The sequence below is a fragment of the Bufo bufo genome, chromosome 11 (assembly GCF_905171765.1).
Source record: "Bufo bufo chromosome 11, aBufBuf1.1, whole genome shotgun sequence".
NCBI lineage: Eukaryota > Metazoa > Chordata > Amphibia > Anura > Bufonidae > Bufo > Bufo bufo.
In genome coordinates this window covers 81,206,828-81,219,062 of record NC_053399.1, presented here as the reverse complement: position 1 = coordinate 81,219,062, position 12,235 = coordinate 81,206,828, and the positions used below count along the sequence as shown (strand labels likewise).

Below are 12,235 nucleotides of genomic sequence, written 5' to 3'. Positions count from 1 at the left end.
TTTGATTTGGCTCCTAAATTTTTCAGTTCAGGAGCCAATGGCTACTAGGTATTTTTTTTAGGCTGGAGCACTGTAATATAATTTACTTACAGTTCTGAAGACTCAGGGGTGCTGGCTGGCTTGGCCTCAGGGGTGCTGGCCCGCTTGGCCTCAGGGGTGCTGGCCCGCTTGGCCTCAGGGGTGCTGGCACGCTTGGCCTCAGGGGTGCTGGCACGCTTGGCCTCAGGGGTGCTGGCACGCTTGGCCTCAGGGGTGCTGGCACGCTTGGCCTCAGGGGTGCTGGCACGCTTGGCCTCAGGGGTGCTGGCACGCTTGGCCTCAGGGGTGCTGGCACGCTTGGCCTCAGGGGTGCTGGCACGCTTGGCCTCAGGGGTGCTGGCACGCTTGGCCTCAGGGGTGCTGGCACGCTTGGCCTCAGGGGTGCTGGCACGCTTGGCCTCAGGGGTGCTGGCACGCTTGGTCTCAGGGGTGCTGGCACGCTTGGTCTCAGGGGTGCTGGCACGCTTGGTCTCAGGGGTGCTGGCACGCTTGGTCTCAGGGGTGCTGGCACGCTTGGTCTCAGGGGTGCTGGCACGCTTGGTCTCAGGGGTGCTGGCACGCTTGGTCTCAGGGGTGCTGGCAGGCTTGGTCTCAGGGGTGCTGGCAGGCTTGTTCTCAGGGGTGCTGGCAGGCTTGGTCTCAGGGGTGCTGGCAGGCTTGGCTGGGCAGAATGAGTGTGGGAGACTGTGAGGCCTTTTTTCTCCAAGCTGCTCCGGAAAAAAAAATATTTCATTACACCTCAGGTCAGACCACCAATCAGACCCCCAATGTTAATCAGTCCTCAGCTGACAGCCCCAATAAGATCCCCAATGTTAATAAGACCCCAATAAGACCTCAGATCACACCTCAGCTCAGACCCCAATATGAATGACCCCCAATCAGACCTCAGATAAGAGCCCTCAGTAGCCTCATAGCAGCCCTCAGTAGCCTCATATCAGCCCCAAGTAGCCCCATATCAGCCCCCAGTAGCCTCTCCATCAGCCCCCAGTGCCTCTCACCAGCCCCCAGTGCCCTCTCCATCAGCCACCAGTGCCTCTCACCAGCCCCCAGTACCATCTCCATCAGCCCCCAGTGCGCCCTCCCCGGTATTAAAATCATTGGTGGGCAGTGTGCCCTCCCCAAACCCCCCCCCCCCGGTATTAAAATCATTCATTGGTGGGCAGTGTGCCCCCCCCCGCAGTGTGCCCCCCCCCCTGTATTAAAATCATTTATTGGTAAGCAGTGTGCCCCCCCCCCCCCTCCCCTGTATTAAAATCATTCATTGGTGGGAAGTTTGCCCCCCCCCCCCTCCGGTATTAAAATCATTGGTGGGCAGTGTGCCCTCCAGCGCCCCCATCAGTGGTGTCAGCGGCAGTTGGTCAGTTACTCTGCAGCATACTTACATGCGCTGTGGCTGCCTGGCGGTCTTTCTTCTTGTAACGCGTCACAGGTCTGTGCGGCGCATTGCTTATGCTTATAGCAATGCGCCGCACAGACCTGTGACAAGTTACAAGAAGGAGTAGCGTCCTGGCTGCCATGGTAACCGATCGGAGCCCCAGCATTACACTGCTGGGACTCCGATCGGAACTGCCGCTGCCACCAATGAGGAGAGGGGGGGCCCCGATCGCACCGTCACTTGAATTTTTATTTTTTTTAATCCTCAGCCAGCATCCCGGGCGCCCAGTGGCGTAGGGCCCCATAGCCATTGCTATGGCTGCTATGGCGATCCTTACGCCACTGGCTGCAATTCTTACTTTGGCCAGAAAATGGCAGGCCAACATAAGAAATGAGCAATTCTGCTCTGATCATGGATCTATAAGAAACATGATGGAACAGAATTAAAAAAAAGAATTGAGTCTTGTAGCCTCAAATACGAGTTACAAAACCATAAAAAAAAGTTTAAAAAATATATTAAAAAAATAAAAAAATATAAAAATTTCAATCATCCCCCTTTCTGTAGAATAAAAAAATAAATACATAAACAACAAACAATATAAACATCATGGGTATCACTGCGTCCAAAAACGCTCCTAATATTAAAATATAAAAATATTTTCCAATACGGCGAATGGTGTAATGGGAAAAAAAAGTGTCAAAATAGCCGATTCACCATTTTTTTATCGCTTCTCTTAGGCTACTTTCACACTTGAGTTGAACAGAACAGAGTGCTCCAAAATGCATCATGTTCCCGTACCGGAGAGCAGACCACAGCACACAATAGAAAAATCATTGCTATTTTAAAGATGATACAACCGGATCCGTTCATAGCAGATGCAGAAGGTTGTATTATCAGAAACGGAAGCGTTTTTGCTTGATCCCAAGCGTGAAAGTAGCCTAACCCAAAAAGATGTAGTAAAATGTGATCAAAATGGTATCAATAAAAACTACAGATCGTCCCACAGACTGCTAGCAATTCACTCATAACTTGTAGGAGAAATAATAAAGGAACGGCACAAAATAGAGCCATAAGAATAGAGGCTCCGGAATTGGTATTACATGGGGAATGCATGAAGCCATTAGATAGGCATGTCAGGAGGGGTGAGAGGTCCTGGTTAAAAAACGCTTATTACATGTTGCCAAATTCTGGAAAAAAAATCGAATTTTAATAGCTTTACTTCAAGGGAACATTTTGGAGATTTTGTCATGACAACCCATCATCATCAGGCGATTGTGTCACTGGAAGCGGAGGGGGTGGCAGAAGTCGCCCCCTCTCTAATGACATAGATGCATGGTCGCTAAGGGGTTAATACAACCCCCTCTCACCCAGGAAAAGCTGTAGGGGCGCTATCACTTCTGTCTCATCCCCCCCAATAGAAAATATCAAACGGACTTATTTTTTTTTAAATGGCAGCTGTCAACTGCAAAGGCCATGTGCACTACAACTCCCAGCATGCTCCTCTACCGCCAGAAGAGACTTAATGACATTTACAGATTTAGGGGCACATTTGTCTAAAATGCTGGTCTTAATAAGACCCTACCCTGGTGGTGGATCTGTCGCAGTTATGAAGAGGCGTATTTCTGTTTAATAAATGACCCCCTTAGACTTTTCTACTTGAAAACATTTTTGTCAGTAAATTCGGGGCATTTACAATCCCCCAGGAACACCCTAAACCCGCCTGAGAACACCCACTTCTGGGCAGGGATTATCTCATTTTTAGCTTGGGACAGCCTGAATTTGCTGGAATTATCTCTGAATATTAGGGACAGACCCTGAAAATTCGGCAGCTCTAAACCTTTAAAACTGCAGGCTCTTCATGGACCAGAGAAGTTCGAAGAAAAACACATTGAGTTCAATACACCTAAAAATCGGCCAAAAATGTCTGTTTTCTGCCTTACACAGCTAGGATGGGTTTGGTTGCCATGGGCGACACCGTTGTTTAGCAACCTGTTGCCGAGCGCGGCTTTATGACATCACAGAAGTGTTGCCCTTCAGCCCTGGAACACTGGGTAAGATCGGTGAGTGTGAGGCGAGGATTGCGGAGAGAGGAGGCTGACCACTTTTATCGAGCGATTTATTGTATTTCTTACCTTTTTATCCCGTTTTTTTTCCCCTTCATCCCCCCCCCCGCCCCTTCCCCAGATACACCTTCATTGGTGTGTGGCGGAAGAGGCAGCCACATGGCTGCTACGGGGGCTGGAGGAAAACTCCAGCCCCGGAGACATATTTATCGTCCCCGGAGGACCCCGTACGGCCAGAAGCCAACAACATCTGGCTTCACAACGCGCCATCTGACAGCAGGATTGGAAGGTATCGTGCCGTTTATAACATCACCGTCTGAAACACCTAGACAGGAAACTGGCCGATACCTTCGACTGCAGGGAGGAGCACCACTACCGCCGGCAACACCACCTGCCGATACCATCATAGCAGCACAGGAAGAGAAAGAACATCAGGTACCGGAGCCCACCAGAACACCAGGTGAGGTGCAGACCCATCCCCACATGCCCAGGTTACCATCTATCTGGAGGTTTCTGAGACTGTTATCAGGGAAAGTAACATCTACAGTCCGCAGTGCGCCTTACGCCCTACCACCGCGCGTTAAGGTCACTGCGAGACCGCGCTATGACACCAGACTAGGCGCCCCTATCAGTTACGAGGCTCGGGAGATCATGAAAGCCATGCCATCCAGAAACTTTGTGAGGGATGAGGGAGAAAACACCATAGTCCGAATCAAAGTACATTTCCTCAAGGTAATATATCCTGGTGCTGCGTAGTAATGTAGTGGTGAAGCTCCCTGCAGCGTGCGAGTACCATCTTAGCACACTGCTGTTATTCGGATTGATTTTTTTGGTTTTGACCTCGGCTTGACTAACGGACTATGTTTTTTTAATGCTGCCTGCCCTGACCCCGGACTGTTTTTGGACTACGTTTATTTGCTGCCTGCCCTGACCCCGGCCTGTATTTTGACTATGATCGTTTGCTGCCTGCCCTGACTCCGGCCTGTTTTTAGACTTCGATTGTTTGCCGCCTGCCCTGACCTTTGCTTGCTCGACTACTCTTCTGCCTGTTGATTTGGTACCTTATTATAAATGACTACACGGACAGTCCTCTCTCCAGCCTCACCTCTGGGCAGATCCTGTTTAGTTTCCCTAATCACTGGGAATCTTGCATGCCTTCACTTTCATGGAAATAACTATTGTGGGCTCCTCTCTCCCACACCGCACATGCCCTGAAAGTGAAAGGTTACAAGACTGCCATCTTTTTTCTGGTCTGCCCATAGTATATGGTGTCCTGACCATATGGGTCTTTGCACTGTCATTTTTACTTTAGGCAACAGGCATGCAGACACAATGAAGGAGGAATAGAGGACTGGATTTAGTACTAGCTCCTCAGCCAGTAACCAGGATGGACTGGTAAGCCCCCACCCCACCCCAGGACAGATTCCCGGTGGGCTGTTCTGTCAGGGGGGCGACCACCATAGTAAAACTGAAAATGCACTGATACTGCAAGGTCTGTACCATCAGTGCAGTTTCCATGGCCATAATGGGTGAAGGACCTGTGGTGACATTATGGTGACATGACCACAGGTCCTGCACCCAGTAGCTTTGAGGGAGTTGGGAGAATAGAAATGAACTGACTAGAGGATCCTGGGAATGGGGATGTATTGCTCCCAGTAAGGAAGGGGGAAATGACTCTGTCAGTGGGGTAGGGGAGGCAAGGGGGAAATGATGCTGTCTGTGGGGAAGGGGCGGCAAGGGGGAAATGATGCTGTCTGTGGGGAAGGGGCGGCAAGGGGGAAATGATGCTGTCTGTGGGGAAGGGGCGGCAATGGGGAAATGATGCTGTCAGTGGGGAAGGGACGTCAAGGGGAAATGATGCTGTCAGTGGGGAAGGGGCAGCAAAGGGGAAACGATGCGGTCAGTGGGGAAGGGGAAAATGCTGCTGTCAGTGGGGGATGGGTGTTAAAGGATACAATGCTGCTGCCATGTGGCATTTGCAGGGGTACATTGTGCAGCACTGTGCTGTTTGGCACTACTGGAGAGGTATGTTGGGTTGCACTGTGGTATTTCTGGGCCAGAGCTGTGTTTAAACCCAGTCCGGCCCTTGATGTAACATACAGTATATACAGTGCAAGTGTTAGGACATCCAGATGTCCGCTCCGCCTGGACCAGCCATTACCTTCTACACACTCCCTGGTCACAATAGTGAGACAGTTCTTTGGAAACGTCCAGTAAAAGAACCTGGTGGTCGACCTGAGCGGTGATGTCATCTCCTCCACGCTACTACTACACCCACTGGACCTGATCAAGATCCGCTCTGCAGGTATAACCACCAATCTTATACTATCCATTATGGAGGTAAAAGACATCTAGCACATCAGCACTGCCTGTAAATCTATGGTGGGCATCCTGGGATTTGTAGTCCCATCTAATAGTTTAATGATAAGTTCTGTCACTTTAAAATATACTTTGCAGAAGGGGCATTAATATGTATTCAGGGGGCACAAGAGGCATTAATATTAAGTACAATATTTGGGGGCACCGTGCTATGCCGAGGGGCAGATGGGGAAGCAACAGGCACAGAATTGGGGGCATCAGCAGGATGGGGAGTTGGTGTAGGTTTGGGAAAGGCAGGATGGAGGCTAAAGTGAGGAGCCAAAGATGTCTCTCTTGCAATCTCCGCAGACACAAGTCATGGAAGGAAGAAGTCATCATGGTGGTCCCAGATGAAGAAGATAAGAAAAGTGAACGACTCCAATCAGAGACGTCACCTGTAAGTGACTGGATATAACTGCAGTGTAATCCTGCAGAGCGCTGTGTAACACTAATATCTACCACTGTATGGCGGTAATACTGGTCTGTGTACAGTGTGTAGTAACTGTATGGTAACAGGAGTCAGCCACTATTTAGTGGTATTGGTAGTGGTCATGGTGTGGTGGTACCTGGGTTGGGGCCCATTCAGGAGACGGATGTGCTTCTGGCCACCCCTTTTCTGAAGCCTTATCTACACCTCCGTGTACAAGACTTATCTACTCTGCTGGGAGGAAATACTTATTTCTGGTGAGTCCCCAACACTGTGCTGTAGGTAAATCTGATGTATGTAAGAAATGTGTACATCTTGGTGGGGTCTGTGGAGGCCCCTGGTAAAACAGTGTTCGGACCCCCTTCCCATTTCATACTGGAAAATAACTGAAAGATCACATCAATAAATGTCCCGTACAGCAGCCGTGTAACACAGTGATGGACTGATCATATTATACCCCCATACAGTGCCCAGAGAAGTGCACAGCCTAGAAGTAATAGTGCAGGACTATATAATACCGCCATCCTATCAGGAACGAGCCGCACCAATAATTCTGCACTTTGATGGAAATGAATATCTTCTGTGTCTGGAGATCTGGTGACCTGGACTTCATGACTTCACCAGGAAAAAGCTGTAGAAAGTCAATTCACTCAGGTACGGAAAGTGGAGCACCCTAAGGGTTTGTTCACATGCTGCAGATTTGTTGGGGGAATTTGTGCAACTGAAAATCAGTTGTTTTGGCGGCAATCACCTGGATTTCTCCAAACTCCATTCAGGTGAATAGCCCTGGTCCAGTTTTAACCGATGGCCAGAGGGCAGCAAGGTAGAAGTGTTAACCATTGCACCGCCATATTTAGACTCTTCTATCATGCAGGTGCCTTAACCCTTTCCTGTATTAACCCAATATGGATTACAGACTCGTCTTGCTCTTCAGTACCATGCGGACGACGACTCTTCAAGACGACAATCCAAAGACACGTTCCCTGCTCTGACTGCAATCTATAGGAGGAAGGAATTCCCTCCTGGACAAGGTAATCAGTGTCTATAATGTCCTACCATCATCGCAGACGTCAGGCTTTTCCATCCGTCACCATCATGTCCTGTATTTGTAGGCGTTTGTACCAGGCCTGCTGGAGACGTCACACTGGGCCCTCCAGGATATGTCCTACGAGGAACTGAGAATACAACGTTATCAGATAGACATGGAGGTAAGTCGATGTGATCTGTGCTCTAGGATGTTATAGGCTCTGGTCTGGAACATGTATTAGAAGCGGTGATTTATACACTGGTCCTAATCTCTGTCCTGATGGCATCAGATGCACCACAATTACGGAGATCTTCAGGCCTCCTAATGATTGTGACTCTGCCTGGCAGGTCCGTGCGACAGAAGTGAAATCTACACCAGCTCTCAATGGTCAAATGTTGGGGGTGGCCCACTGTATGGAAAAGTGCAGTCTGCTGTGCTCAGGCCTCAGGCAGGTGAATGGGGGTCTACGGCTATGTCGCCTTTGTCTCATACGTAATCTAAGATACAATGAAGTATGAAATCTGAAGCGTATGGAGATGTAGGAGGCCCCATAGACTCCTTTAGGTGCCACATGATGTAACTGGGAGGCTGTAGGGAGCTGTAATACCGTTGTGTACATGAGGACATAATCCACATCTCGGGGTGCTGGGAATTTTCCAGAGGATTCCCCTAGTATTAATGTAATGGGAGAAATCTGCAGTCTCTACAAGAACACGGCACTCTGCCCATGTAGTCTGGAGCGCCCCCTAGCTGCCCAATAACAAATGACTGGGGGCGGGCCAGACTACACTGACTGATGTGCAGCCGCTAACAGAGAGGACGGGGCGCTACCTTACAACATGAGGTCCTAGTCCTGTCTCTTCTGTTTTATAGGAAAGGTTTCCACCACTTCTACCAGGAAACAGCCCCCAACGTGCTGGGAGTGACCCCCGCCTGCTCCATCTCCTCACTGCTCTATGAGAACGTCTCTCACCTCCTGCTGGAAACCAATAAAGAGAGAAATTCTACCATTTCATACAATCCCATTCTACGACCACAGTCCAGATGTTCTGTAATAAAGATGAATGTAAAAACCATCGACAAGCCTGATTCCGATAATGATTTCGAATATGGATGCTGAGTTGCTGACTTACCCATTGCAATGAGCCTGGGAAGGGAAAGGAGTGGAGGACAGGAGTAGTGGTAGCAATGATCGGTGCAGTAGTTAGTCACAGTGGCATTCCTCACTCTGACACTTCCATGGGCCATGTAGTCTGTTTGCAAGCTGTGATGTTTTTCTGAGTCCCATCAGCTGACAGATCATGTATAACTCTTTGAATCAATTGAAAATGGTCAAGATCTGTCATGTGAACATACCCCAATAGAATCTGCCAAGTGAGCTCACTGCCACAGATTCTAACAAGAAGTTAGTGTGTGTACAGTATGAATATGTAGCTGGTCTGGCCTGGATGCTATCAAGGTAATGGGTGTTCGAACTGTATTCCCTCATCTGCAGCAGGGTCTGTAATGCTGTGACTTGCTGATCACTCTGCTGGCTATGTCACACTGTAGCTTTTGAGCAAGAGCTGGTTGCTCTTGCCATCTCTTTGAAGTAGTGGTCTCACAGGAGAATATGATCTTTTGATGGTCCCCCAATGCCCTTGAAGTAGGAACAATTGGACATACTTGCTTTCTTCCTCCCCTCTGTTCTACCCTACCTAGAACTCCCCCTCCTGGCAGGAAGCAGAACTAGTCTACTCCTACCAAGAGGGGAGGAACTGCGCAGTTAACCCTATCTACAATACCTCTTCATGCTGATGTATTTACATAACATGGCATTAACAATATATATAATGTACAAAAACAATTGTAGATACCTGCAGGTCTGGGGTACTGCACACCCACTTGCTGAAAGTCAAGCTGTCCTAGGCTTCTGCTCGGGATCCTTTCTGGTAGCCTGGCAACAAATTCACAAAGACAAAGATTGAGCTGACTTCCTCCCTGTAGAGAGAAAAAACTAGGGCATAAGTGTCTATACATACATATACAAGACCTAGGCTACAACAATGTAGCAGGGGGGCAAAAAATAAACAACAGTCCATGGTGGAGGCAATACCCTGGCTGTAGGTCTCAGCTGTGTTAGAGTCTGTGGAAAATGCAGCATGAGCAAATCCATCCTGGTTCTGCAGCTCTATGCAAGAGTCCCAGTTTCATAAACCCAGGCTCAGGTACGTTAGAGTCTTTGTGAAATGTTGCTTGCACAAAGACATATGCAGCCATTGGAAACATGGGTTAATCCGAAATTCCATTTCTGCTATATTCCTTATTCATGAAAAATATCGTAAGGTCTTTGCGCATGTTTTTGATCAAAATTATGTTGGGCCCATCTACCAACGACAAGGTGGCTTCTGCAGATGGGAACCTAACACTATCAGACTTTTCTCTCCTGCTCCCAAATAAGGTTACAAAATTCTGGGCAGTGTTGGCTCCAGCTATATTATACTATGCCATCACAGACAATGGGGGCATATTGCTAGGATATGCCCACATTGTCTGATAGGTGCGGGTCCCACCTCTACACCGAGAACGGGGAAAGGTGGTGGAGGGCGCACTGCGCTTGCGCGGCCACTGCTCCTATTCATTTTCGGCGGCCCCATAGAAATGAATGGAGGGCTGCTGCACATGCGCACCACCTTCTTCACTCTTTTCTCGGTGTAGGTGCAGGTCCCAGAGGTGGAACCTGCACCTATCAGACAATGCGGGAATATGCTAGAAATATGCCCCCTTTAAAATCCCTGGCAGATGGGTGGGAGTGCACATTTTAAAAGACGAGGCAGCCACCCCCCAAATATACATTGCAAAGTGACGTCACTATTTTAATTCAACTCTGCCCTTGACATCAGCGAGTGTCTCATTGAAATCTCATGCTGGCACAGACCAGGATTATGCCTTACCTGCAGTGGGCACCTGACTCACAATAGTCAGAAACCATGAGTCACGGGCGGAATTGAAAGAAAATAGTGATGCCGCAGAAGAGGAGAGGTACTGGAAGAAAGGCGGAGGCAGACCTGGGCTCTAGGGGGAGGTATTGTTTTAGTAATGTCAGGCAGCACTACATTGTAAGCAATGGGCTACATACAGTAAAACCAGGTGGCAGATTCACTTTATTAGGGTTAATGATGGTGGCCGACGCTCTTCAACAGTATAAATCTGTAAATTAGTGACAAAAATATACGGGGACAGGGGGACAATGCTGGCATTAAAACAATAGGGAGGGAGCTCATCAGGTTCGCCGAGCACTTCTCCAAGTTCTTGGGCAGCGGGGGCTGTAATAACGCTGAGGGGTCATAGGCTGGGGAGGAAAAGAATCGGTTAATAAAGATAAAACAGGGAAAAAGTCACACAATCAGTGGCGACCGTATGAACATAGCTTTATACCGATCTAGAGCAACTCCATTTATAGGCCACCTCCAAACATCTCTACCCCCAATGTACAGTCCCATGTAAATAACATCACTACCCTCCCTCCAGCCTCTTCCAACATACAGTCCCATGTAAATAACATCACTCCTCTCTTCACCCCCCTCTAACATACAGTCCCATGTAAATAACATTATTCCTCTCTTCACCCCCCTCTAACATACAGTCCCATGTAAATAACATCACTCCTCTCTTCACCCTCCTAACATACAGTCCCATGTAAATAACATCACTCCTCTCTTCACCCCCCTCTAACATACAGTCCCATGTAAATAACATCACTCCTCCCTTCACCCCCCTCTAACATACAGTCCCATGTAAATAACATCACCCCTCTCTTCACCCCCCTCTAACATACAGTCCCATGTAAATAACATCACTCCTCCCTTCACCCCCTCTAACATACAGTCCCATGTAAATAACATCACTCCTCTCTTCACCCCCTCTAACATACAGTCCCATGTAAATAACATCACTCCTCCCTTCACCCCCTCTAACATACAGTCCCATGTAAATAACATCACTCCTCTCTTCACCCCCCTCTAACATACAGTCCCATGTAAATAACATCACCCCTCTCTTCACCCCCTCTAACATACAGTCCCATGTAAATAACATCACTCCTCTCTTCACCCCCCTCTAACATACAGTCCCATGTAAATAACATCACTCCTCTTTTCACCCCCCTCTAACATACAGTCCCATGTAAATAACATCACTCCTCTTTTCACCCCCCTCTAACATACAGTCCCATGTAAATAACATCACTCCTCTCTTTACCCCCTCTAACATACAGTCCCATGTAAATAACATCACTCCTCTCTTCACCCCCCTCTAACATACAGTCCCATGTAAATAACATCACTCCTCCCTTCACCCCCCTCTAACATACAGTCCCATGTAAATAACATCACTCCTCTCTTCACCCCCCCTCTAACATACAGTCCCATGTAAATAACATCACTCCTCTCTTCACCCCCCTCTAACATACAGTCCCATGTAAATAACATCACTCCTCCCTTCACCCCCCTCTAACATACAGTCCCATGTAAATAACATCACTCCTCTCTTCACCCCCCTCTAACATACAGTCCCATGTAAATAACATCACTCCTCTCTTCACCCCCCTCTAACATACAGTCCCATGTAAATAACATCACCCCTCTCTTCACCCCCCTCTAACATACAGTCCCATGTAAATAACATCACCCCTCTCTTCACCCCCCTCTAACATACAGTCCCATGTAAATAACATCACTCCTCTCTTCACCCCCTCTAACATACAGTCCCTTGTAAATAACATCACTCCTCTCTTCACCCCCCTCTAACATACAGTCCCATGTAAATAACATCACTCCTCTCTTCACCCCCTCTAACATACAGTCCCATGTAAATAACATCACTCCTCTCTTCACCCCCCTCTAACATACAGTCCTATGTAAATAACATCACTCCTCTCTTCACCCCCCTCTAACATACAGTCCCAT

The 12,235-nt window shown here is 48.4% G+C and overlaps 1 long non-coding RNA gene across 2 annotated transcripts in view; it reads right to left on the bottom strand.

Annotated features, from left to right (window-relative positions):
• LOC120982586 overlaps positions 1-12,235 on the bottom strand; it is a 46,692-nt gene that overhangs the window by 33,585 nt on the left and 872 nt on the right. The window contains exons 2-3 of one of the 2 annotated variants that reach the window (XR_005774951.1): positions 9,146-9,269; positions 7,319-7,437 (exon numbers count right to left, since the gene is read on the bottom strand). This is a non-coding gene — a long non-coding RNA (uncharacterized LOC120982586). Of the gene's footprint in view, positions 1-7,318; positions 7,438-9,145; positions 9,791-12,235 lie in introns of those variants that run through there. The other variant, XR_005774950.1, reaches the window with a different exon arrangement.